This window comes from Rattus norvegicus, chromosome 2 (genome assembly GCF_036323735.1).
Source record: "Rattus norvegicus strain BN/NHsdMcwi chromosome 2, GRCr8, whole genome shotgun sequence".
NCBI lineage: Eukaryota > Metazoa > Chordata > Mammalia > Rodentia > Muridae > Rattus > Rattus norvegicus.
Window position 1 is genome coordinate 187,545,376 of NC_086020.1, and position 21,474 is coordinate 187,566,849.

The 21,474-nt window shown below is 47.0% G+C and overlaps 1 long non-coding RNA gene across 1 annotated transcript; it reads left to right on the forward strand.

The window, feature by feature from the left end:
- Positions 1-4,695: 4,695 nt before the first annotated feature.
- Positions 4,696-21,265, forward strand: LOC102550046 (uncharacterized). The gene is made up of 2 exons (XR_005501135.2): positions 4,696-18,898; positions 20,508-21,265. It is a non-coding gene; the product is annotated as an uncharacterized LOC102550046 (long non-coding RNA).
- Positions 21,266-21,474: the final 209 nt, after the last annotated feature.

Genomic DNA, 21,474 nt, shown 5'->3' on the forward strand with positions numbered 1-21,474 from the left:
AGAAAATGCCTTACAGATGGATCCTATGGAGACATTTTCTCAACTGAGTTTCCCTCCTTTCAGATAACTCTAGCTTGTATCAAGTTGACATAAAAGTAGCTAGCACAAAGTCTGAAACAAGTGTGCTATGAGCTATTACCATTGGTTACTTACTCCTGAGACTCGAGCTTTGTAGATGGGTATAAAATATCAGCAGTGACATAGAGTGACCATCTTTCGTAGTCTGCTGACCGTGTACCAAGTGCTGACCTCAGTACTTTGTGAATCTCATCTTACATTATGAACCTTACTTAAAATTTCCAAGAATTGCTATTCCCAGGGTCGAGAAATGACTCCTGGCAGAGAACCCTAGTTCAGCTCCTAAGTTGGGCAGCTCACAACTATGTGTAACCCTAGTCCCCGTGAATATGACTCCCTATTCAAGTCTCCTCAGAAACTTGTACGAAAGGGCACAGAACCTCTAAGTCTAGACATACACACTCATGCATATAACTTTAAAATAGAACTAGAACTTAAAAAAAAAAGCAGGCATGGTGGTTCACATATTTAATTACAGATCTCAGGAGGCAGAGGCAGGTGGATCTCCAAGTTTGAGGCCAGCCTGGTCTACAGAGTGAGTTCCTGGACATCTAGGGCTACATAGAGAAGCCCTCTCTGGGCTGGGGTGAGGGAACACCATTGCTTTCCTTTAGCGTTATGGAAACAGGAAAGGAAGCCTTGTGTGTCCAAGATCACACAATCACGATCAGAAGAGCCTGAATGTCAATGGAGTCTGAGTCTGGTGTTCACCTCCTTTCACCACATCCCATTTGCCTGTCTTAGGTTAGGAATGTGTTTCTTGTTATAGAGATTTTTCTTTTTAAACACTGATCATCTGTTACTTTTATAGTCAGGAAAACCATATAAAAATTAAAATTAAGTATTTCTATTAACTAGAATGGTCCCTGACACCCAATAAAGACAGTGACAGCAAGGAAGAGGAGGAGGAAGAAGAGGGGAAGGAAGAAGATAGGAAAGAAGAGAGGAGGAGAAGGAAGAAGAGGAGGAAGAAGAGGAAGAGGAAGAAGAAGGGAAGGAAGAGAGGAGAAGGAAGAAGAGGGGGAGGAGGAAGAACATGGTTTACATTTGTGATCCAGAAACTTCTTTGCATGCCTGTTCAGGTAAGGAGGTATCTGGCAAATTGTTAGAGCTTTTATTATTTCCTTTTACCTTCAGGTGTCCCAGAGATGGGCTGGACTCTGTGTGGGTCAAGGGTAGACCATGACACCCCGTCTTCCCATTCTGAGGGTTAGGAAGAAGCTATTGTTAATCCTGCCTTCCACCTGCTCCTTGCCGTTTCCGTGGTTAGAGTGTGAGTCGATGGCCAGACAGATGGGTTTGGGGCTTGAACTGAGTGCAACTCTAAATCTAGCCCCACACTGATTAGCTTGTGACCCTGCTCTGGTCCCTCCCTTGTCACAGCTGGGTGCATTTATCCTTCCTTTCCCATTTCCACTTTGTGCCACTGGGAAGGAAGTCTTTGCTGTTCCACCGGCAGGCATCTTCTGGCCTGAGAGACTCTCACCGAAGATTCATTTCTTGGGGCTTAGAGCTCTGTCAAGGAGAGGTGACATATTAAGCTAGTGACACTATGGCAATTTAATTCCGTGGACTTAGAGCTGGGAGTCACCTAAAGTCTATAGCCTCATTATTCCTGCATCTGAGGCCATCTTTTTCTTTTTCCACCAACAGTGGGACGTGGTCCCTGCCCTGGTCCTAGCAGCTCTTTTTCTCCCTGGATCCCACTTTCCCTCTCCTCAGGGGCCTCTGCCTCTCTCCCACATTAGCATCCTTCTTGGCTTCTCTCCATGGGTATTTAAATGAGCTCAAGTCTTTCTCTTCTTAATTCAGTACAATACCAGGCCTTCTGGGGCCTTGCACCCTCTGCATTGATGGATTACCTCACTCCTCTCCTCTGCCAAACTTCTTATAAAGAATTACTTATGAACTTTGATAGGCAGATGGGAGAACTGTAGTATTTAAAGAAGACATATGTCTTTAGGAAAGGAAAGACCGGACAGCCCAGAGGTCGGTCGGTTGAGGTTTGGGAGGGGGGAAAAAGTGAAATGTTCCTGAAGACAGACTTCCTTGCTTCATTAACTGCCTAAAAAATCAATGTGATCATGCTACACGATCTGTCCCTCGGGAGGGATTTGGGTCCCTGTTCTGAGTAAGGTCAGTACCATGGAGGACACAGTCAAGGACCTAGTAAATACCCATCAAGCTGTTCACAGCTTCCCATAAACACTGTCATAGTATGGGGGGGCAGCAGTTGACTAAGGCACTAAAACCTGGGTTCCTCAGATCACCAGAAGCCCCACCCTCTGGGCACCTATCAGCAGGAAATTCTCAGAGGACTTCCCAGCAAGCACTCTTAAAGCATCCTTCACTGGGCCGTGGGCATGGCTTAGTTGATAGAGTGCTTGTCTGGCATTCAGGAGGCCTTGGGCTTGATTTCCAGCACTGATTAAGTGGTGGTATAGGCCTGTAACCCCAGCACTGGGGAGACGGAGGCAGGGGCATCAGGAGTTCAAGGTCATCCTTGGTTACAAAGTTGGAGGCTAGCCTGAGCTACACGAGATTCTGTCTATAAACTACAAGCATGTGATTCTGATGCACATTAGAGTTTGAGACCTACCAGTGTAGGCATCAAGGACAGCTGTGGCTGGAGGTCAGACGGTTGGGGCATTTGGCACTTGCATTTGCTTGTGATCGGTGAGGTAGAACAAAGACAAGAGGGTGGGTGACCTAGAGAGTAAAGCAGTACAAAGAAGCTGGAGGGCACTTGCTACCTGAAGGGTATAGGGAGGGGAGCTGCAAGGGTGGAGATGGGGGGGTAGGGAAGGTCAGAGGAGCAGCTCCATAGTCCTGGAGCTCCCTGAAAAGCATCCTCAGGAAGCCGGGACTCCCAGCTATCCTCTGGGGAATCTAAAACCACTTCTCCCCCTTCCCACACACCTTTAGTTCCTTTCTCTCCCCTCCCCTTACAGATTTCCACCCCGCCACCCCCACTCCCTAGCCTGCCAGCTCCAGAGGTGAGGTTCACCCCTATCCTTTGATCTCCCCAGCTCCCCTGCCTCCTCCATCAGTATTTCCTCCTCAGAATCCACCCCCTCACCACAGCTACAGAGGAGAAGTTATACACCCCTCCTTTGAGAAGCCGTTCCTAGAGAGGTTGCGTGATTTGAACAAGTACCTACTCAGAGCATCAGGGGAGCTACACCTGCCTTTCACATTCTCACAGCGCATGCCAGGAATTCACCCAGCATGAATCAGAGAACGGCTTTTTTTGGAGCAGGCTTTGTATGATGTTACACGGGGACGCGGTGAAGGAAGGCTCGGTGTGGTGTGCCCAGAATCAGCTCCCGGTGGGAAGTCCCTTCCTGAGCCCAGAGGAGTCCTTTCAGGTGGTACAGCTCTGTTTTCCTGTGGGATCTCCTCTGAAGCCTGAGCCTCCGCTGGCACCTGTGGGCTGGTATCGCTAACACCCCATTCCCTGGAGCAATACCTCCCTCTGTGGGATGGGGGAGGGCATGAATACACTTGCGGGAGGCTTTCTTTTCACTCTTAGAGGCTTTTGGTAAGGAGACCTGGGTTTTCAAACTGACTTCTTACATTAGTGTTTGCTCACTTCCCTGGGCTGCTGGACCTGTAACATGGTCACAACAGAACCATGCCACAGAGTCCTGAGAGAGCCAAGGGAGAAGTGCATTGTGGGTTCTTCCACACAGAAATATCTGGATTGGTGGCCCTGCTCCACTGTCCTCTTTGCATGTCACCAGACTTTATTAAATGCGGTTAAGCAGTTCTCCCAAAGTACAAGCAGTGAGGTGCTCTGGGGTGTAGAGGATATTAATCCCTATCCTCCACCCCTGCTCACTTGCTTAGGTTTCTTCCAGCCTCCAGCTTCTCTAAGTGGCATGCTGTCCTAGCTGGCTCTCTACAGCTGTGAGAAATGCAACGAGGGGAAGCAACCCCGGGAGGAACTTTATCTCATAAAACAAGAACCCAACTTTATTCTTAGTTTGTAGTCCATCATGACGGGAAGTCAGGGCAGGAACTCAGAGGCAGGAACTGAGGCAGAGGCCAGGAGGAGCTCTGCTTATTTGCTTGTTCATGGTGTATGGACTCAGCCTGATTTCTTTATATGAGTACACTGTAGCTGTCTTCAGACACACCAGAAGAGGGCATCAGATCTCATTTACAGATGGTTGTGAGCCACCATGTAGTTGCTTGGAATTGAACTCAGGACCTCTGGAAGAGCAGTCAGTGCTCTTAACCACTGAGCCTCAGCCTGATTTCTTATGCCAGTCAGGACCACCAGCCCAGGGATGGCAATACCTCCGGTGGGACGAACCCTCCCACTTGAGTCCTTAATTAAGAAAATGTGAGCTGGGCATAATGGGAGGCACACACCTTTATTCCCTGCACTCAGAGACTGAGGCTGGAGGATCTTAGTGAGTCCAGCTCAGCCTGGTCTCCATGGTGAGTTCCAGGCCAGCCAGGGATACATAGTAAAACCCTCCCAAAACAGGCCACTCTCAGGATGTGAACACCAAATAAGCCTCTCGCCTCTGAGAGCGCGATCACATTCTGACCCTGATTCTCACACTGAATCCTGGGGTGGGGGAGGGTGTGCGGGGCGGGGGCCTTGTCCCACAACTTAGTTCATGAGCTCATGTAAGTAAAGAGTTTGTATTCAGATGTAGAGTTGTAGGACTGTGATCCCAGCATTTGAGGAGTGGAGACGGGTAGATTCAAAGGTGAATTCAAAGCCATTCTGGACTACACAGCAAGTTCAAGATCAGCCTTCCCCAGATGAAACCTCATTCCAGGAAAGCAAACAGCGGGACTGCAGCATAGTGGTGCAGGGCCCTGGGTTTGTTTTGTGGTAAAACACACACGCACATGAACATGCATGCGTGCACACAGACATGCATGCACACGAACATGCACACATGCACACGTGGGCACACATGCGTGGGCGCACACACAAACATACATGCACGCACACACAGCGCTGTAAATGAATGTGTATGTATAAGGGTGAACAATGAAGTGATGTCTTATTTGCCTTAACTGATCTTTGCAGTTAGCTGTTTGCGGGTATAATCATAAACAATCCTGCCTTAGTATCGAATGGATTCTCTCAGCAAGGGATCGTAAGCCCAAGAACCAGAGCCGCCTCCAGCCTTCCCTTTTCTCACCCGGCTCATGCCAGCGCCGAGAGACGGAGCAGAGTGGTAAATACTTCTTGAAGAATTGTACCTGCCCCTCTGACCAGGAGTGGAAGTAATTGTACTGAAGAAATTGGTCTGGTGCATTAACAACCAGTTTCAGCCGGCCCGAGTGCTGCTTCACAGCGCTGCTTTTCTCCTGTTTGCTCCTTCTCAAGTCTCAAGTCTCTTTCTATAGCCTGCGGCTAAGCTGAACGCGACAGTCGGCTCTGCTCCCACTCTGCTCATTCAGTTCTGCCTACAGCAGTTTTCCTAGGGAGCTTTCCTTCCCTCCGCCCCCACCACCTGCGCCTGCGCTGAGCCGATCCGGAAGACAAACCCCCAGCTTTGTCGTTATCCTGCAAGACTAACTGGTAAGGTCGAATGGCTCTGGATATAATGGGAATGGCCTGCATTTTAGTGTGAGTTGGCATACAGCTGCTCAAAAGATGGCTGCCTAAAAGTATTCTCTACATTTAAACTACTACTACTTGGTTACAGCTTACCAGAGCAGGCTGAAGTGTGGTAGTTGAGAAGATGAGGATTCAGCATGGCCTGTGGAGCAGTTCTCTGGAGTTTGCCCATTCTTAATAACAATAGCGACACTGGCTAAAATGCATAGCCAGGTATATCTTTTTGTGTATGTAAGAGTTTTGCCTGCATGTATCCTGTGTGCTGTGCATGCCTTGCTCCCACAGTGGTTAGAAGGCCACATTGGACACCCCAGAACTGGAGTTAAACATGGTTATGATCCACCACATGGTTTCCTCTGCAAAAGTGGCAAGGACCCCTAACTTCTGAGTTATCTCCTCAGCCCCAGATCTTTCTGGGTTGTTTGTTTGTTTGTTTGTTTTGATTCTTTGTCCTTGCAGTTGTTTGAGACAGGGTCTCACTGTGTAGCTCTGACTAGCTTGGATCTCTCTGTGTAGATCAGGCTGGCCTTGAACTCACAGAGATCTGCCTGCCTGTTTCTCGGGATCAAAGGTGTGTGACACCATAGTCAGCCAGCTGCGGTTTTATGTATTTTGTTTATAGTAAAGTGTTTTAAGCCTCGATGCAGCCGCTTAGGGTAAGTGTGCTGGTTGCCATTTTACCAATGAGGAAACTGAAAGATTCTCTACCCTGTAAAGGAGACAGGAAATGGCCGAATCCTAGCGTTTCAATATTTTAACTTATAGTTTGTGTATGTGTGTGAGTAGCGCTCACTCGTGCTGTGGTATGTGTGGAGGTAAGAGAACAATTTGGGAGGTCGGATTCTCTTCTACTGCAGGTGACAGGGATGAGCCACCCCACAACCCCTGAATCTTACTTCAGTGCAGCCGGTTGTGTGCTCTGTGTGTGTGTGTGTGTGTGTGTGTGTGTGTGTGTGTGTGTGTGTGTGCACCCGGGGTCTGGGTTCTTTAGCATTGTGACTCTTGGCCCTTGGAGTGGCGTCAGTACTATTCTGCCTTTGTGCCTTTGCTGATTTACCCACAGATATATTTGAAGAGATACTTGAGGAGTCTCTAGAATATACTCCAGTGATTAAGGCAGAGCCCCGCCTTTCTGGTGTTCTGCTGCAGAGGAGGAAACCGAGGCTGGAGAGAAGAAAATGCTTGCCCACCGAGGATTGGCCAGCCTATAAACGTGGCTCTGCGCCCTCAGTTCTGATTCCAAAGCCAATGTCCTGAATCTCCAACTCTGTGTCCGTGAAGACAGGTCAAAGGGAGGTGTGGGGATGCTGGAGGTGGGAACTCGGAGTGGCACTGCCTTAGAGGCACGCCTAGCAGTTACTGCGGCCATCTCTCACCTCCTCATTCCTGTTGCTCTCTCTCCACCTTTCCCAAGCCTGCCCCAGCACAGGGTAGAATTTAGCTTTGATGAGGGCATTCGGAACCCGCAGGATCTCTGAGGGGAATGTCTACCGCAGCAACCACTGACTCTGGGGATCGCTGAACACATCTCTGACTGACTGAGCACTTGTTCACAGCACCCCTAACTGCTTGGTTATTCTTTCTACATTCTCCTATCCACTCCCATCCATCCATCCATCCACCTATCTATCTACCAAATTCAGGGCTTCCCTTTCTTCACAAGGGGAAACTTCCATCTTGCCTTCTCTTATGCACTGCTACCTTCCGTGGGCTGGGCTGGGGGCGTTGGCCTTGCACACCCCTCTGGTGTGGGGGGTGCTGGTCTTGCACACCTCTCCTTTTTCTAAGTTCAGTGGCCTGGCTCCTCTAGGATTGAGCCCTCAGCTTTCCTCAAACTCACAGCCCTATGGTTGCCATAGAAACCCCCAAGCTTCTGGTGGTGTGGCAGGAAACTCAACCAGGTCTAAGTTCAGCGGCAGTCAGTCCTGCTGTCATTGTCAGGATCAAGCCAGATGGCAGCTTATGCTTCTGAGCGGGAGCCTTTGTGGAAGACAGGAAGGACGGGGCTGAGTGCCTGTCCCGCTTGGCTGTCAGCAGGGGATTCCCCAACAAGTGCTGGGATTGGAACCTGAAACAGCAGATGTGGACAAGAGACCCCCACAGTACAGAAGGCTGGCTGAAGATTCCTTCTCCTCTGTCTTTTTCCTTCTCCCTCTCTGCTTTCCCTTTCCCCTCTCCTCTTCCCCCTCCTCCCCCCGCCCCTGCCATCCTGCCTTCTGGGGTCCTAGGCCTAGGACTTCACAGATGTCTGAAGAGATTGGTAGCTTTGCCTTCAGTGAAGTGTCTCCTACCACACAGACGTAAGCTTATCTTTGGGGGAACTAAACCAAAGCTCCTGACCCCATTGACAAGGGCAAGGGCAGCTCAGCTCAGCAGAAGGGTAATGAGCATGCCTGGCACACCAGCCTTGAGCCACACAGCAGGGTTTTTTGAAACACCTTCATATGTGGCATCTGGAATCCCGGGTTCGATTCCTGCACCCTGCCATTAGCTGTGTAGCCTTAAATGAGTCTCTTGATTTCCAGTCATCTGCTTCATTCTCTGTAAAATGAGAACACTAAATCATTTTCCACTTAAAAAAGAAGTTTGTGTGTGTGTGTGTTTGTGTGCTCTGTGTGTGTGTCTGTGCATGTTCGTGTGTGTATGTGTGTTTGTGTGCTCTGTATGTGTGTGTGTGTGCTCTGTGTCTGTGGGTGCTGTGTGTGTGTGTGCTGTGTGTGCTGTGTGTGTGTGTTGTGTGAGTGTGTATATGTATGAGTATGTGCATGCTGTGTGTGCTGTGCGTGTCTGTGTGTGTATGTGTGTTTGTGTGCTCTGTGTGTGTATGTGCTGTGTGTGTTTGTGTGCTTTGTGTGTATGTGTGTGTATGTTTGTGTGCTCTGTGTGAGTACATGTGCGTGTCTGTTTGTCTGTGTGTGTGTGTGTGTCAGGGGCAGGGGTGGGAGATGCACATGGAGGCTAGACGAGAGTGTCGGTTCTCCAGGATCTGGAGTCACAGGCAGTTGTGGGCTGCTTACGCTGAGAACTTAACTCTGGTCCTCTGGAGGTGCTCTTAACCAGTCCCAAGGCTCAACTTCTGACTGAGTCTGGTTAATTTGAATTTTCCCCGGAAAGAAACTTTGCCTGGGAAATAAGCTGAAGATGTAGCTAATTTGGTAGAGTGTTTGCCTGGCGGGCATGAAGACCTGAGCTCAGACTGCATAAATCGAGTATGATGGTGCACACCTGTAACCCTAGCATCCGGGAGGTAGAAACAGATAGATCAGGAGTTCGAGGCCATTCTCTGCTACATAGGAAGCTTGAGTTCAGACTGAGATACATTAAAATAAAATAAAATCAAAACAAATAAGCGGAGGGCACAGGCTTACTGGAGAAGAGGACCTTCTTCTGGAACTGTAGTTTTCCCTCCACACTGTTCCGTAAAGCTTCCCAGGAAAGACTCTGAGCAGCCAGTCCCTAACCCTTACAGCAGAGGTTCTCAGCCTTCCTAACTCTGCGACCCTTTAGTGCAGTTCCTCGTGGTGTGGTGACCCTCAACCATAAAATTATTCTGTTGCTACTCCATGACTGTAATTTTGCCACTGTTATGAATTGTGATGTAAATGTCTGCTATGCCCCTGTGACCCACAAAGGGATCTCGACCTATAGCTTGAAAACCGCTGCCTTACAGTAGGCGAGCATTTGACATTGGAAAGTGTGTATTTGGCGCTTCCCTAGTCTTGGAGAGGTAAGGAGCAATTGTTACTTTTCTCAGGATTGCAACAAGATATCCAACAAAAGCAATTTTAAAAAAGAAACATTTGTTTTGGCTCAGGCCAGGGGAGGAAGTATAGAGAGGAGCTCGAAGCAGCTGGTCACATTGCCGCTGCAAGCGGGAGGCAGAGAGATGGGTGCTTAAGTACAGTTTGAACTCAGTCCAGCCCCACTGTACATTGAATGGCGCCACTTACACTTAGGGTAGATTTTCCTGCTTAAACTGATCCAACCTAGAGATGCCCTCATCCGTGCCTTGAAGCTTGTGGTTTAGGTGATACTAGATCTTGTTCAGGATCCAAATGAACCAGCACAGGGTTTACACCAAAATCTTTGAAGGCTCCTACATAAGACAGCATAGTATTTGGTTGTAATGTAAGCACATCCAGCTGTGTTCCTTAAATCATATCTGCAGGTTATTGTAATCACCAATACAACGTAGATACTATGCAAGTTGATGCTCTGCCAAATTATTCAGGGAATGCTGGTGGACGTCTGTACGTGTTAAGCACAGCCTGTTATTTTTCTGAATGTATTTGAGCCACAGATTGTTGAATCCATACAAAGTGAATGTTGGATATAAAATGTATGGACGGGAAGGTATTTTAGTAGGGTGAACCTCCAAGTATATGGAGATCTTTATTTGTGGAGTAAATTTGTTCTAGTCAAATGGTTTAAAAATTAAATTGGGACCAGGGAAATAGCTTAGTGGGTAAAGAGGCTTGCAACTGTGTCTGACCACCCGAGTTTGATCCTGAGAACCCAGACAGGGGAAGGAGAGAACTGACTCTCACAAGCTGTCCTCTGATCTCACTCAAGCTGTGACACACACACTAAACAGACAAACAAACAATAAAAATCGAATTGACCCCCTGCAATCTCACTTTATTTGAGATGCAAATTTTCTGTGTTGGGACTGGTGAGATGGCTCAGCAGTTTAAAAAAATGCTTACTGCTCTTCCAAAGGACCAGAGTTCACTTTGTTGGGTGGCTTACAACTACTTGTAACTCCATGTCCAAAGAATCTAATACCCCTTTCCAACCTCCAAAGGCATCCATTTCATATATATGAATGTATGGAGAACATATATTCATAAACACACAGACTCACACACATCCCTGCAAATACAATTAATTAGAATCAATCTTTGGAAAATGAACTAAGTTGTGGAAATATTAATGACCATGGCCATGTTTGTTCATTTCTTTTTTGGGGTGTGTGTAGGGGGGTGTTGAGACAGGGTTTCTCTGTGTAGCCCTGGCTGACTTGGAACTAACTCACTATGTAGACCAGGCTGGCCTCAAACTCAGAGATCTACATGACTCTGCCTCCTGAGTGCTGGGATTAAAGGCCCACACCACCACCTCTGGGCTTCGTCTATTTCTGAACAAAACACAAGAGGTGAGAAACTAGGATCACCCAGGCTGGGAAACCCTCAGAACTGGTTAGACCTTAGGGAAGGCTGAAGAAAATGGAGAGGCCTCAAAAAGTCAAGATTGGTGAATCGAGGGAGTCCAATCTCTGGAGAAATCATGGAGCTGGGCAGAAAAAAAAAAAAAAAAAAAAAAAAAAACGAGAGAGTGAGTGGATGAGGATGCTTGCTCTTTGCCCTTTGGCTAGCTGTTGAGGGCGAGGTACTCTGGATGCTGATGTATAGATCATCCCCATTGTAGTGACTCCTGTGCCTGCTAAAGGCTCTAAGCTGCTCCCTTTGCTAGAAAAAGAACTCTCCAGTGGGGTGTGACACTCGTGCTTCCTCTCTCACCACAAGGACTCTGTCAGCTCATGCCGTGGCCAGTGACTGATGGTCGGAACAGCAGAAAACAAAACCTCATTTGTTCTATGACTTCAACTGGGACAAATCTAGTTTGATTTGAGCTTGAGAGCCCTTCCTAGGATTCGATGAGGCTGGACCCTTGCCCAGTCCTGTGTCCCTTACCTCCACCTGCTCTGTCTGGGCGCGTCTCCTAATAAATCACTGTAGACCCAGGGCATTGCTGGATCAATCAGATAGCCTTCTCCCCTGATAAGCACACAGCACTCACAGTGTCCAGCACAGTGTCGCTGACTGAAGACACACTGTGCCCTGGAATGGGGGTGCTCCTGTGTTCTGTGGAGGCGAGACCTGAAGTGTCTAAGGACTGGCTAGAGTGGTCTTTCTCAACCTGTTGGTCTTGACCGCCCCCCTTTGGGGGCTGCATAGAAAATATACTGCATATCAGGTATTTATATTAAACTCATAACAGTGCAAAACTACAGACAGGAAGTAGCAATGAAATAACTTTATGGTTGGGGAGTTATTGCACCATGAGAAACTGTATTAAAGGGTTGTGGCGTAGGGAAGGGTGAGTACCACTGGGCAAAAAGTGAGGCAAGGGGTTTGCAAGGCAGAGAGGAAAGAAAAAAAATCAAATCTAGATGGATAATGCTAAGGTACAGCCCCCCCCCAATTGCATAATGAAGCTAAGGGCAGCAATGACAAGAAGAGAGAGGCAATGTGGTGAAGGTTATGGAAGGCCCAGTGACCTATTCACAAGCCTGCACTGGATCACCACGCAAAGGAAAAAATGATGAAGAGTTTTAAGTGGAAATTGCACAATAAGAGTTTAATTAAAAGAAAAAAAAAACCCTGAGTGTCCTAGGCAGAAAGGAGTCACGGGCAACGGCAGACAGAAGGACCTAGCATTGGCTAACGTCTCCACTGTGGTGGAACGTTCAGAGCTACCATAGTGGTATTAGGGAGAAATGGGCAAAATGTCAGCTCCAAGGCTTACAGCCCGGATAAGTTCTCTCTAACCTCCAGCTTCATGACTAGAGTAGGTGTGAGCACCAAGGGAGCTAAGGAGTGAGGAGAGTCTTGCTACATTTTGCAACGACTGGCATGCTGGGAGTGCCAGCAGAATGATGTTATCCGTGTGATTCGAATTGGAGCAACAGTTGTGGAAATGGAAAAGCAGCTGCATGAAGACTCTTCAGAAGGGGAACCAAAGGGATGCGATGACTGAAGTGGGAATAAAAAAAGAAGCAGCAATGGATATTTCTGTTTTGGCAGTGGGTAAACCGAGGCTTTGCAAGGAGGAAGTGGCGATTACTGAGTAGAAGCCACCTTCGGTTCCCAACCTGTTGACTCTGAAGAACCAGGGAGGACAGGGTAGAACTGTCAGGCAAGTTCTGTGCATGTGAGCCTGAAGTTCTGAGTCTGACCTCTGAGTAAGCAGAGCCATAAGAATGGCGGAGAGAACCCTGGCTGGGTGTACTGAGCTCGGAAGGGACCAGGAGCTGTGCTGGACCCAGGGAACAAAGCTGACAATGGGATGTGACTCTGTCTCAGGGAATTCAGCCTTGTTAGAGGAAGCAGATAATTAGTTTTTTAGAGTACAGTAGCTATGTTTGCACGGAAGTTATTCTGTGAGTCACAGAAGTTGGGAGAACCTAGGATACGACAAGGACTCTGAATGTCAGAAAGAAATAGAGATAACCTGCAGGCCAGAAAAGGACAGGGATGAAAGGATGAACCAGCTGGGAAAGGGGAAAGGAAGTCTTGCTTGCTTTTTGGGGTTTGATTTTACGAGCCAGGATATCTCACTGTATAGCCCAGGTTTACCTTGAACATGAAATCCTCCTGCCTCAGTGCTAGTGGAAAGTTCTTCTCCCCTCCCCCCTGACCCCCACTTTTTCTCTCAGACTCTTAACCCAGAGACAAAATAGTTGACTGTATCATTAGAACTCTAGGAGGAGGCCGAACGGCTTCTGTTTCTCAGGTTGTGTGGCTCAGAACCCTTAAAGTTCCATGGGGTCCTTATAATTGGAGGCCACCTTGGTGGGGGATTGAAAACCGAGCACATGCCACCTCACTAAATCAGAGTGGCTGCCTTCCTTTGCAAATTGGGACTGTGTGCAAGCTTCTGAGAGAGAGAGAGAGAGAGAGAGAGAGAGAGAGAGAGAGAGAGAGGGGGGGGGGGGATGAGAGAGAGAGAGAATTGACTTAAAGACAATGGGAAGCTAAGGATTCAGGGGCTGAGGACGCCAAGTGACTTGGTTAAGATGGCACTGCTAATTAGCAATCAAGCTGGGTCCACACCGAGGGTCCTTAGCCTCCAGGCAATACTCTCTCTCTCGCTGTAGCTGAGGACCTGTACTTTTCATTTGTTTGGTCAATGTTTCTCTCTTCAGGTTTTCCTGAACTGTAATAAAAGAGAGATACATACTCACCAGTGGAAACAAGGACCTATCACAGAACAGAGATTCAATTAATTACCCAATGACATCCTTTCCTCCTTTTGATTTCTTAACAAGCAGCAGCAGAGAGTTGACCCAGAGAGAAGCCCTTTGTGTGGAGGGGCCCATTTCATTACACTTGACCCAAGTCTGAACAGACACTACCACCTAATGCCCAAATACTCCATTAAAAGGGAATTGAGAAAAAAAAAAGTAGAATCTCTCCACTCACACAAAGCTGAACGTACACACGGCAGAGGTTTGATTGAACGCAATCAATGAGGGAACAAGGCAGATGCAGTAACTGATCCGGGAGGATCCGAAGAACAGACGGTGACAGTCAGAAGTACTAAGTGAGTGAACACAACAGGGACGAACGGTCGCTGGCACCTCTACTGCAAGGGGCAGGATTCACACGTCTGCAGACGAGAATTATTGTGCAAAGTTATCAACTATCTACCATTTACAGAGCTGTAAAATAGCTCCCGTGGAAGCTAAATCAGGTTGCGTGGAAGAAAGCATGCTCCAGACAGAGTACAGTTTCCCAAAGACACACGTATTTCTATCTGTATATTCTAGAAAGGCAGAGCCAGGTTTTACAAGTAAAGCAGGAAGTGCCCAGGCCCCTTTTCGGTTGCATATACAAAGATATACAAAGTATATGTGTGCTTATGTTTGCAAACACTATTCCAGTGGAAGCTTTATAAAACAGGACTCACTCTGTTACAGGGGATACATATGGATATTTTCTCATTTATTCTTGTTATTGCTCTGTTTTTTGCTTTGTTTTGTTTTGCTTTTGAGACAGGGTTTCTCTGTGTAGCACTGGCCGTTTTGGAACTCACTCTGTAGACCAGGCTGGTCTTGAACTCAGAAATCTGTCTGCCTCTATTTCCCTAGTTGCTGGGATCAAGAGTGTGCACTACCGTGCCCGGCTTTTACTGATCAAATTCTGTATCTTCTAAAATTAATTTAATAACTTATCGTAAGTTAAAAATATTTACCATGTGTGGAAGGCGTTTTCATGAAAGTGCCACACAGCTAGTATGTCAAGATCAGAAGACATTTGGGAATTGGTTCCCTCCGTCTACCGTGCGTCCTATAGGTTGAATTCAGGTCAGCTTGCTCAACAAGCAGTTTCACCCACTGAGCCATCTTGCCTGACCTAATTTTGCTACTCACTGATGGATTGCCACCCACTAATGATCAAGGACTCTTCTTTGAAAGCCAGGGACTAGATCAATGTTTCTCAATCTATCAACTGCAAAGCACCAGCTTTGAAATATTTTATTATTTCTGATTTTTCATATACTGATTGATATTCTAGAAAACATAAAAATAAATTACTACAAAGAGTGAAGGAGGGGCTGGGGATTTAGCTCAGTGGTAGAGCGCTTACCTAGGAAGCGCAAGGTCCTGGGTTCGGTCCCCAGCTCCAAAAAAAAGAACCAAAAAAAAAAAAAAAAAAGAGTGAAGGGAAAAAGTTCCCAAAGACTTACAAAATGTAAGTTCAATATTTTTTTTCTTATTAAATCGACTAGACATAAAATTGGATGTAGGGGCAATGCCACATTTCCTTTTTAAAAAATATTTATTTTATTTTCAATTATATGTGTGTGTGTGTTATGTGTATGTGTGTGGTGTGTTCATGTGTGTTCATGTGTGTGTGTGTGTGGTGTGTTCATGTGTGTTCATGTGTGTGTGTGTGGTGTGTTCATGTGTGTGTGGTGTACTCGTGTGTGTGTGTGTGTGTGTGTGTGTGGTGTGTTCATGTGTGTGTGTGTATGTGTGTGTGTGCATGTGCATGTATATATGAGTGCAGGTGACCAAGGTCAGAGGCATCAGATCCCCTGGAATTACAGATGTTTGTGAGCTGCCTGACCTGGAAGCTAGGAAAGGAACTCTAGCTTTCTGCAAGAGCAGCATGCAACTTTAATAGCTGAGCCACTTCTTTAGCCCCAGCTCCATATTTTATTTCTACTTGAATGTTTCCAAATGCCTATTCTCACGGATTCCATTTAGTTCCCCTGCACTGAAGCAGTAGTAGATCCCTAATCGTTGGACCACACTTTCACGTATCTCTGGCTAGATGGCCCTCAGGGCCACCCATGCTGACAGTACATCGATGTTTTGCTTCCCAGGCATGACACTTGCTCAGGCTACCTCAGTCACTGGGGCCTTATTGCCGCACAACTGGGGTTTCTGGTGACAGATCATGGGAGATGATCTCTGGTAGTGGTGGCAGGAAATAAACTGTCATTGGTGACAGAATATGTCTGACCCTAGAAATGGTCTTTCAGCCCCATGTTGTTTGCTAAAAGCATGAGAGGACTGTTCTCTTACACTGCTCCTCTTTCGAAGGTGTGTGTGTGTGTGCATGTATTATGTGAGTATGTGTGTGTGTGTGCGTGTATGCATGCACACATGTGCATGCATTATGTGGTGTGTGTGTACATGCGGGGTATGTAGTGTGAATGTGTGTATGTGTACATGTGTTGTGTGTGCATGTGGTGTGTGTGTATGTCTGTGTGTATGTGTGGTCTGTGTGTATCTGTTGTGTGTTTGTGTGTAGGTCAGCGGTTGATATTAGGTGTCCTTCTTGATCTGCCATTGAACCTAGAGCTCTTCCAATTGGCTAGACAGGCCAGTCCGCAAACCCCAGAAATCCTCCTGTTCCTCTCCCGAATGTTAAGATCACAGGTGCCAGCAGCCATGCCTGGCCCTTTCTGTGTGTGCATTTGGGCACGAGGAGACCAAAGTCAGTGTTTGCATGCCAAGCACTTTGCTGACTGGACCATCTCTCCAGCCTCTCAAGATGGCCTCCTATGTTAATCTTCATGTGCCCAGTGATATTGCTTTGTTTGCCTCCTCTCTTGTAGTTTGTGACAGAACACCATTGCCTGCCTTAACAACCACTTCTGTGGTACAGGATGTGGTGGACAAGGGTTATTGGCCACCATCCAGATGGGCTGCTTGCAGGCCGGGGGTTGACTGTGTATCCAGCCAGAGAGTGGAGGACAGGCTCTTGAGGCAGAGCAAGGGCCTCCTTCCTGCAAGGAACAACTGTGGGCTTCTGCCCTCAGCACATCAGACAATGGGGGGAAGCGGCCAGTGTGACTCTGCCTTTGAAGAAAGCTTTTAGGAAAGTGTGGGTCCTGTCCAGAATACAGCTTACAAGTCTCTATGAGCAAACTTTGACTGATCCTTGGAAATCACTTTCTGGTAGGCTAAAGCTCTGAGGCTATCTGCCATAGCACAAGCAAAATGGAACGATGGGGACAGCCCCCAGGTCCATCTATCTTGGAGTAAAGCTAAAGAGAAACATTGGAAACCCGTCCAGAACCACTGGGCCACCATCACCTTTCTCTCAAGCCAAGAGACCCTGGATCTTTGTAAAGTTCACCTCTGAAGATATTCGCAAGCCTTCAAACTCTGTTAAACAGGGTGGGTTTTTTTTCACGTGTGTAGGTAGTTCTACATGTGTGTGTTTGCATGTGTGGTGATGTGTATGCATCATGTGGAGGCCTGAGGTTGACGTTGGGAATAAACGCTCTATCTATCGCTCTCCCATCTTGTTCATTGAGGCAGGATCTCAGTGAAACTCTGGGCTCAAGGACAGGACTAGTCTTTCTGGCAGCTTGATTTGGTGACCCTTTGCTTTCACCTCTGGGGATAGAATCACAGGCAGCCGCTATAAACAACTGACCTTTCTATAGCTTCTGGGGAATCTGAACTCTGGTCCTGATGCTTGCATGGTAACCACTTAACAATGGAGCCATCCCCATAGGCCAAGAGTTTTTAAAGCCTGGCATGGTAGCTGGGGTCTGTAATCTAAGCATGTGGGAGTAGGAAGATCATTACCAGATCAAAACCAATCTGGGCTACATAGTACGTTCTGGGGGATCCCGAGTTATAATAAGTGTCCTCATTATCTACCCAGCAACGGAATAAAGCAGGACTTCAAAGGACCGACTACGAATCCAATGAAAGAATGCTAAGAGTGTATTGAGAATCAACAACAGGCAATTAATTTTCTCCTAAAACTGAAAGAGAATCATTGCCCACCATAAGTCAACTTCAAGTCTGTGGAAAAGAACCGTGTCCTAACCTTTGAGGGGTGATAGTCGCAACGAAGGTGAAATTGTAGACTGCTGGACTTTGTTGTTCCAGCCTCCACTTCATCTCCTTTCATTTATTTCATTTCGTACCAAGATGAACAGCTGAATTACTTGACGCTTAGACTTCCTAGGCCCGTCCACGTTTCCCACATATGAGACATAATGTATATAAAGTGCTTCATACAAGGCCTGCTGCATGGTGAGCACTCAGCAAGTGTTAGCTCTGACATTCATATACATTAAAGCTATGCTATCTGGATTGCGGGAGTCAGCTTCCGTGCTTAGCGCTGTATTGATGCCTGCGTGGGTGGCAGTGATCTTCATTATCCGACGTGCGTCTGCTTCTCTCTTTCCTAGTCAGCTCACTGAGGTGAGATGCTCTGCACCATCTCCAGGCTCACCCTGGAAGGTATTATAGCCTCAGCTAGCACCCTTACAGACACTAGCAGCAAGGGTGCTTTCCATACACTGGGCGCCAGGCAAATGCTGCCGCCTGACGGCTTGATCGAGCGTCCCATTTGAATCGTTCACTGCAGCAAACCCTGAAGTTCCTTTTCTACCTCTCTTGTCATCCAGAACTGTCTTCCTAGATCTCCTGCCTCATTTCACCCTGTCTTCCTTTTTCTAGATCTTTCTGTTTCATGTTCCTCCCCAGACTTTCATTTAAAAAAAAATTCAGGACACAGACATTAGTTTGTTCTAGAAAATATTTCCCCCTTGCTTCTATATCTTAATTTCGCTAAACCTATTTCCTCTGCTGCCTAGCAGTATAAATGAGACCATAGTTCACCGTGTGACTTATAAGATGAAACACTCCATTCAGAGTAACGGAACACATACTTGAAGGCAGGCACCGACTCTGAAGAGAAGCCTTCTCGATGCCTCTCATCTGTGAGGTTGCGTTGGGGTGGATGTTGTTAGAGGCAATCAGCACGTGCAGCAGGCTGGGCGGGATGGAACCTCTGCCATCTGGAGGAGGAAGATTCAGACGTGGAGAAGAATCTCTGGGGTTATGGAGTTCACAGTCCTGTGCCTTCATTTTGCCTTAGTCTCTGAAGTGAGTGTTTTAAGTGACAGGCATCAGCCAGAAAGTGCAGAAGAGAAAGAACTGATGCCATGGGCGCTCTCCGAGGGAAGCAGGTAAGTCAGGCAGCCTCAGGGTTCACAAATACTTCTCTTGCAGCGGTAAACCAAGTTTGTCCTAATTAGAGTATTTTGTTGTATTTTCATACATATAATAATCTAGTTTATCTGCAAGTAATTCATTTACAATTCAATTAAACGACCAAGGAGAATAAAATGCTAAAATAAACATGTGTTCAAATAAGATGCACTGTGTATAATTAGACACAACACATAGGCCTGTCTTAGCATTTGATTTGCGTGATAATACAAATAGGTCACTTGAGGATATGCCAAATATCAGAGATTAGCTGACCTCTGTGTTCCGGCCAAGCTGGAGAGGATGATTTTGTGATCTGAATGAAAAATGAAAAAAAAAAATCAGTGTGTTATCCAAATGTTTACAAGAATCCAGCTGTTTGATGTCAGGTAGTCAGAACACTGGATAACTGACAGAGCCATTTCACTTTCATCCAGATGTTTCTGCATTGTGTTGATTTACCCTGACACATACCAAAGTTGAGTCACTTCCTTGGGATCCATGACAAAATCTTCTTAGTACACTGGCAATAAAACTGCTTGGAGGTGCGCTATTTCCGTATCACCAGCACAAACGCTTTGCTACTGCCCCAGACACGAGAATGGTCCATTCATTTCTCTTTATTCTCCATGTCTTTGCTCTCCTCACTGCCCACCACCCAAGGTCTGTGTTAACCCGGGCTGTGACCCATGACAAAGTGGACTCCTCCATCACAGGACTGTGCAGTGTGGCCTTTGTCTTGCAGGCTGCTTCCCTTCACAGCAATCACCATCTCTCTGGGACATCACTATCTGGGCTGGCCGGATCAGGATTCCAGAGCATCCCAAGGTTGATTGCGGTATAGGCAATCACAGCCACCATTCATCCTCCCATTATCACGGTCAATAATACAAGTCATCGAGATTTGGCTGTGATTCACAGGCCTGGCTGAAGTGACGGACGCTGACCCAGAGTCCTAGCCACACGCTCATAAATCTCACTGCGGCTCTCGGCTCTGCAGCTGGAGCTGCTGTATGCAGAGCCCGTGATGCTTGCAAATCAGCCTCTTTGACTCAGCTTCTTCCGGTTGCCTTGACTCCGGGGAATCTACCAGTGCCTGATTGCTGCCTGTCTCCAGCCCATCTGGTACCTCTCAGGGCCAAGATGTCTTAGGCTGGACCAGTCATCTTGAAATTGAACCTTCCTCTGTCACCTCTCTTAGCTTCTTTGCCCCCAATCCCCAAAGCCACGTTCCCTTTAGCATGGTCTCCCTCAGGTGTCTGCTCAGACTATGCTCTCAATCTACCCAGAGGCAACATGAGCAGGGGTTCTGGAGACATTGAGAAAATTGCACCTCTGTGGGCCATGTTCCCCTAATCCTGACATGACAGTGTTGGACTAAATCAGGCGTGAGGTCCCCTCCAGTTCTAAAATCACACCATCTTCCTAATACCATGAGACTGGCTGCCTTCCCAGGGATGATTGCTCATCAGTTTACCTCGTTATTACACAGAGATATTCGGAGGTGGGGATGGGGAAGAAAAACAAGGCTCCAGGATCAGCATCTTGAAAACTTGTCTGATAACTCTCTCACCTTTATGTGCACAGGAAAGCTTAGAGCTCCGAATGCCGTGACCTGTAAGTCCAAGATGGGAGCAACAGGGAAAGACTTCCTGCACCCAAGAACCAGAGGAATAAGAGTGAACTGGGAAGACAGACAGACAGACAGACAGGACCAGAAGGTGGTTGTTTCTAGGTGGCTGCCAGGAAACAGTGTTCCCATGGAGCAAACAATCAACACTTTCTCTGGAATTTGAATTTACTAACTATACATGGACTGAACACCTAATGAAGGAAGGAAGGGAGGAAAGAGGAAGATGAAAGGGAAGAAGGAAGAGAAAGAGGAAGGAAGAAGGAAGGGAGGAAGGAGGAAGGGAGGAAGGAAAGAAAGAGGAAGATGAAAGGGAAGAAGGAAGAGAAAGAGGAAGGAAGAAGGAAAGGAGGAAGGGAGGAAGGAAAGAGGGAGAAAGGAAAGTGGAAGGAAGGGAGAAGGAAGAAAGGAAGGGAGGAAGGAAGCTTAGTATGCAAACTGTGGAAGCTTCCAGAGTTGAGATTTGCAGATGAACAATCTTTGTATTGTATTGAGCACTTGTCCCTTTCCAACGAGGGACAAATATTTTAAGTGCTCTCTCCTAACACCTTAATGTAGGTTACACCAGGGTAATGGATATTTAGGGAAGTTCTCGACAATTCACAAAGGTTATTAGTCTTGGAAGCAGAGAGAAGGGCATTTATACCCTCTCATGTGAAGAAATTAATGGCGCCTTTCTGTTCTGATTGTAGTTTATTAAAATTTTAAACCATCAGCTGATTCAGTGGATTTACTCCTGGTAGTGATTTAAAAAAATTACTAGAGATGATCACTGGTTTTGGCTTCTAAGCCCAGAAACAGTTCTGAATAAGCAGCCCAATTTCCAGGCTGAGTCATAAGACACCAAATGAGTGTTGTGTAGGATTATACTGGGTAGGAAAGGAAAATCCATTGCTATTTAGAGCAGGCTAGAGTTGTCCTGCT